The 6,891-nt window shown below is 35.0% G+C and overlaps 1 protein-coding gene across 1 annotated transcript in view; it reads left to right on the top strand.

Annotated features, from left to right (window-relative positions):
- LOC117120406 (histamine N-methyltransferase-like) overlaps positions 1 to 6,891 on the top strand; it is a 32,916-nt gene that overhangs the window by 1,631 nt on the left and 24,394 nt on the right. The gene's annotated exons all lie outside the window — the stretch shown is intronic.

The raw sequence follows: 6,891 nt of genomic DNA, 5'->3' as shown, positions 1-6,891 counted from the left end.
TTTAAGAAAGAAGCAACTTTCTACGACATGTGGTTACCAAGATATAAGTACCCTACATTTTCAGACCTAATTTGCATATTTCAGCTAATTTGCATATGAAGATGAGCGTAAAAAAATTGGCGACTCATTTTATTCGATTCAGCATACTTCAAAGTATATAATTAAAAAACAAAAACAAAATGATCACGAAATTCCCACGGGATGACATAAGCCACCGGACTATTTTCTCTATGGAATAACAAAGACAGAAAACATCCAGTTTATGACACCATGGCCCTATTAGGCCATCAGCTGTAATCTGTATCGTTCAGTTCTGTCCCAGCAACAGATGGACCAGCTGATTTTTGTGTAAATCGGTAGAGCATATAGGCCTATTAATAGGCCTTTTTCACGAATCGGTAGACATCATGAAGTGATGACAAACATTGCGAATCAGCGGTGCGTAACCAACAAAAAATAAGATAAGCTTTTGGGCGGATTTTTTGACATCATGTTATTTAAAAAATCATAACTCTATAACGGGGCGTCGTATCCAAAAAAATGTTCCAGCAAAATGTTCTTAAAAGACTAGTCTACACCACTATATGATTGCAAAAAAATTGAAAAATTGTTTTGACCTCTGAAATCAAGATTGAAAAATAAAAGCCTATCTCAGTAGTGTATTAAAATAGGTATATGCATTACAGTGCTGTAGTACTAGTAATAGTCTGAACTAGCATTGTTTTAGTTACCATATGAGAGTTTCCTGTGTTAAAAACATGATTTACTATACTATACCTCTTTATAAAACATAACTTGTACTTTGTAATAAGAGGAATATGTATATTATCGCTACTTGGAACAGTAACAACACGAATGTCCTATGCTACTGCACTGTAATGCATTGGCCTATTTAAATACACTACTAAGATAGGCTTTTCTTTTTCAATCTTGATTTCAGAGGTTAAAAAAAAATTTTCAATTTTTTTCAATCATATAGTGGTGTAGACTGGTCTTTTAAGAACATTTTCCTGGAAACATTTTTTGGATACGACGCCCCGTTATGAAGTTATGATTTTTTAAACAACATGATGTCAGAAAATCAGCCCAAAGGCTTATCTTATTTCCGTTGGTTACGCACCGCTGATTCGCAATGTTTGTCATCATTCAAGATGTCTACCGATTCGTGAAAAAGGCCTATTAAGGCTGATCAGAAGTTTCTCTAACAGCTTCTAATCCAAACGTATTTTATAATTTTTTTGTTGGAATTTGTCATGTGACTTGATTTGACCAATCCCAAAAACAAATTAAGCTACCATTGAGGGCGCATTATGACAACAACAAAGATGGCGACCCACAGGCTGCCGCACGATCCACCACCTGGAAGTGGTAAAATATCTGTAAACAAAGGGGTAAATCCAAAGAATCTTCGCTGCACAATGCATTTTGATGATTTTCCGTCAAGCGGGGTACAACCTTTTACAAAGACAAGATGGAATACATTTAGAATGTGCGCAAAACAATGGAAAGATTTGGAAAGCCATGAATGTACTCTACTAGCCGAGTCGACGATAGATTTGCTGGCGTGTGAATTCAGTATAGTAGTAGCCTAGAATTCGATCCAACTCGGCCACAAGTCAACTCGGCCACAAAAAGTTTGGCTACAGTCAACTCGGCCACAAGCCAACTCGGCCACAAATCAACTCGGCCACAGGTCAACTCGGCCACAAGTCATTTACTGGTATTACAATTTGAAGGAGTAATTCATCAAGTATAAAATACTAATTAAGTATTACTATAATACTTATTGTTGTTATTATTGCTGTTATTATTGTTGTCATTGTTGGTATTGTTGTTTGTATTTCCGTTAGTTTTAATATTAATTATTAGTCTTAGCATTAACATTATATACGGTATTGTTCAAATTTTTGCTGATATTATTACAGTACCATATAAATAATAAATAATTTATTTATTTTATTATTATTATTATTATAATTATTATTATTATTATTATTTGTTAGTCTTAGTATTATTATTTTAATAATAGTAATTTAAAAGGTTATTGTTATTGGTGTTTTATTGGTATTTTTCTCATATTATTATTATTATTATTATTGTTGCTGCTGCTGCTGCTGCTGCTGCTGCTGCTGCTGCTGCTGCTGCTGCTGCTGCTGCTGCTGCCGCCGCCGCCGCCGCCGCCGCCGCCGCCGCCGCCGCCGCCGCCGCCGCTGCCGCCACCTTTATTATCGATATTATTACCCTATTATTACTAAGTAGGCCTAGTATTTAAGTATCATTATTATTATTATTACTAATTAGTATTACTATTATTATAAAAATAAACATTATCTTTAATTTATTATTGTTGTATTATTGCTATTATCACCTTCAATATCGTTATTATCACTAATTAGTTATTAAAATTGATATTTAAATAATATCGTTATTATTACCATACTAGTATTATTAATATTAGTATTGTTAAAATAAATATTACTATTAATGATATTGTTGTTGTTATCACCTTTATTATTGTCATAATGACTAATTAGTATTATTAAAGTAAATATTATTAATTTATTGTCGTTATTGTTGTTTAATATTATTGTTGAAGTAGAATGTTGTGAGTAAACAGAAGACAACACATTAATAAATAACTCTTTTTAATTCATAGGCAGTAGCATTCAAATCTCTTTTGGTAGTGTGGTGGTCCTGTTTTACTAAAATATACTGTACTTTATTTTAATCATGATATTGAAGAAAAAGGATGCAAAAGCTACAGAGATTTACATTAAATAACTTGTGGCCGAGTTGACTTGTGGCCGAGTTGACTTGTGGCCGAGTTGGCTTGTGGCCCAGTTGGCTGTAGCCGAACTTTTTGTGGCCGAGTTGATTTGTGGCCGAGTTGATTTGTGGCCGAGTTGACTTGTGGCCAAGTTGACTTGTGGCCGAGTTGACTGTGGCCGAGTTGACTTGTGGCCAAGTTGACCTGCACCCGTAGCCTAGACCTAGATGATGATACTGTACTAGCTTACAAATCGGATACCACCCTACGTGCTACAGGTGATTTATTTATTAATAAAAGAAAAATTTAATTTGCTAGCAAAAAATACAAAAAACGTGAACTAGCAGAATCCAGGCAGAATAATGATGATTTTCTAAACCTTCACCAAAGAAATCGAAACTGAGGTCAGATTCAGAATCGTCGATCGAGTTTTCCAACGTAATCATCACACACCCGAGTATTACCTAAAGTTTGCATAATATATAAGAAGTTAAAAGTTTGACTATGGTTCGTCGCAAAAGACAAATGGATCTCATGCCGAAACAAAAGCTGCAGGTAAACTTTATTAAATAGCTATCCTAGCTTTATTGATTTCTGACCTTGTAATGCATTCCTGCATAAGTTTTTTTTCTTAATTGGTTATCCTAGTTACAGCATGGTTACAGATGCCAATCAATAAAATGTAATACCATGTAGGGCTAGGCGACTATACAGTTTAATCATGACAAACTCCCTCCAAATGGTAGAGATGTTTCACCCAGAAAAAAGTGCAGTATTTGACAAATAAATGTGACATGATATGAATGATTAGAAAGCGTAAACCTGAATATAATATATCTATCATTAAAATGAATTTTATATTTTTACTTTTGTTTAGGTGTACTATACAAGCAGCCAAGCTAAAAGCAGAAGAGTCAATTTTCATGCATATTCAAGAAGGGGATTGTGTTGCCCTTGAAGTCCACTACAAGATTCAACTGTTGCAGGTCTATCTAGAAGGATTTGTTTGCCAACTATATGGCGTAAAGACATCGGATGTAAATGTTGCCAGATACAAAGTTTTTTGTACCTCGTCGTCTTCAGAACAGAGTCTTCCTCCAACAAAAGATGCACTTTTACAGCATTGTAAGCGACCTAATTACCAAGCTTCTATTCATCGCAAAATTTAATCCACCATCCCCAAATGGTCATGGATGGCAAATTCAGGATGAAGAGCTAATCATCACTTGACGCATGGTTCCCGGAACTCCGCCCTCAGCGGCGTGTGCGAAGCACAACTCAGAGCCAGAAGTGGAACGTGAATTTCGATAGGGTTTCGTACTCAGATTTTCGAGAAAAACTTCAGCTACCCGTATTTCTCGACTGAGACGTCAATGGGAGCTGTAATTTGTATGGCAAGGAGATGTTGCTACCCTTAATTCGTATTGAGGGAATTTACGCCCACAAACCTTGTAGTTATTAATATTTTGGTTGTAATAGAACATTTTTATTTTTTTGGTGACGTCACACTCACGCTATAGTTAGCATGCATACGTCATAGGCTAGATTACATCACCTTTTCCTGGCGTGCTAATTTTCATAGATAAACAAACACCACTGCTTCGCACATGAATGCCTTGCCTAGCTAGGGCTACAATAGCCACATAGTTAGCATATACAGTAATACTTAAACAAGGTACGTCTGCAACTGAATTATTCTTAGGCCCTAGTTAATTTTTTTTCTTATTCTAATTTATTTCATTCGAAAGTGTACTTTCTATCACATGCACTGTCTACTTAGGCCTAGGCCTAGCCATATTATGCTTCAGCGTCCCCCGCTATACACAGTACATCAGTAGGCTAGCCCCCCCCCCCCCACGCTACAGTACAGACGTTTGCTAGGCAACAGAAAGTGATTGCACCTTTCTTCCCAGGTGTTCATGTAAATTTGCATATTGTTAGCTAACCAGCTGAGTGTATTCATTTGTGAAAATGAGTACCACAGCGTACTCATTTTCACAAAGCATTTACATCCCCTCTTGGAAAGAGGGAACTTCGAAATATTTGTCTTCATATCTTCGCTAATTAATCACCGTAATTTAGCTTACACTTATGCATGGAGGGAGCACTTAAAATGTACAATAATCATTTCACTACCCGACAAACCCCGAACTTTATTCATGCATTACCTAAGTAGTTTCATCTTGCTGTACTCCAACATCACTGGCACATGGTAACAACCAACTGGCAGACCATTTCCGGTCACACATTACCCTCAATAACGCAGCACCCCCTAGTTCCTTGTCCTCTGGTTCAAAAAAGGCTCCAACACCAGAGATCTTATTGCAATCTGTACACTGGATGTAAGCAAGGCAAGTGTGAAACAGGAAGATGTTCCTGCCGTAAAGTGGATTTGCCTTGTACTTATTTGTGTAAATCTGTAAATTGCAAGAATGTGGAAACAAATAGTGTTGAGCTATCATTTGAGAACATCATAGACATTGGTGATGATGAGGATAGCGACATTGATGACTTGCTGACAGATCCATTGGCTTTTTAAGATTCTTTTTCTCTCTTAATTAAACAATATTCATATAATATACAGTATACAAAGATGATAAATCATTAAAAATTACAAAAATTTGGAAACAACAATAGGTTGTAAATGATAATTTAATTACAGTACTTTTAATAACATACAAAAAATTACAATAATGTAACGTAATTTAAAGAACTAAACGCATGAGAAGATAAGCAATTTTTAACCATGAGATATAAAGCAAACTAAGACACAGGAGTACGGAAAGCATTATTTATGTAAATATTTTTTAGATTTAATTTTTTATTGTATTTTAGAGAAAGGCGAAGAAGTTGATGATGAAGATAATTTAATTACAGTACAGTACCTTTATTAAAATATAGAAAATACAAAAATGTAACGTAACATAAAGAACTTTCTTAACGCTCGAGAACATAAGCAATTTTTAACCATCGGATGTAAAGCAAAATAAGACACAGGAGTAGGAAAAGCATTATTTATGCAATTATTTGTTAGATTCATTTCTTTAGTATTTATGAAGAAGTTGATGATGAGGATAATTTAATTACAGTACCTTTATTAAAATATAGAACATAAAGAACTTAACGCACGAGACCGCACAAGACGATAGGCAATTTGTAACCTTGAGATGTAAAGCAAACTAAGACACAGGAGTACGAAAAGCATTATTTATGTAATTATTTGTTAGATTTATTTATATTGTATTTATGGAATATATTAAGTGTTGGTTGTATTGTAGAGAAAGATAAAGAAGGAAGATTAAAATTTATAAAATGTGTCAATAACGAAAGATAAAATTGAAAGTTAAGTACTTAACTACTAAATTTGACCATTATGTAATAAATGTTAATGAATCTGAAATGATACATTAAGTAACTACCTATATCATTGCTTTAATACTGTATATGAATGATGGTATATTGATGAAATAAAAGTGGAACGACCCCACAAAAGAGTAAAAAGGAACTGTGTTTGCTGTAGGAATCTAAACACTAATTATTGCAGCATGATTTTAATATGACCGTACACCTCAGAACCGTATATACACGATTAAAAAAATTCATGTTTTCTTCATTTTTTAGTTCCTTTGTGACCTTAGGTCACATGGAACTAATGTAATGGTTCACATGTTAAATGTGTGTATGAGATGTGACGCCAAAGGAGGTCAGCATATTTGTAAACAAATAGGCTCCGAAACGGTGCATAGCGGCAGGTATACATTGTGCTCGATAGTTGCTGGTGGACATGCAATTGTGCAAGAAATGTTTGTTTTTTCGGTTAGATGAAAAATGTAAGCTGTAGGCGATAAAACATATACCCCCTACCACCAGTTTTGAGTCGTTTTTTAGTCGAAAATTTGATTTGCGCATGCCTCGGGTCAAACTTTCCCGACATTTTGTTTCTGTCATGCCTAGAAAAGTTCTTTGTTGTTTTCGCGACTGTCAGTAAACATTGAGCAAACTGAGATAGTTGTGGCATATCGGCCACTTACTTGTGCTATTATTTGAAGGTATTCTGTGTGTTCTATTAGTGTTTAAGTATACTTTAACGGCTAAGATTGACGGACCTGGTGTACCTAGGCCTA

Source organism: Anneissia japonica, unplaced genomic scaffold (assembly GCF_011630105.1).
Source record: "Anneissia japonica isolate Jap-2015-1 unplaced genomic scaffold, ASM1163010v1 scaffold287953_len805160_cov178, whole genome shotgun sequence".
In the NCBI taxonomy this organism is placed as follows: domain Eukaryota; kingdom Metazoa; phylum Echinodermata; class Crinoidea; order Comatulida; family Comatulidae; genus Anneissia; species Anneissia japonica.
The sequence above is the reverse complement of the archived record's forward strand: the minus strand, read 5'-3'. Positions and strand labels throughout refer to the sequence as shown.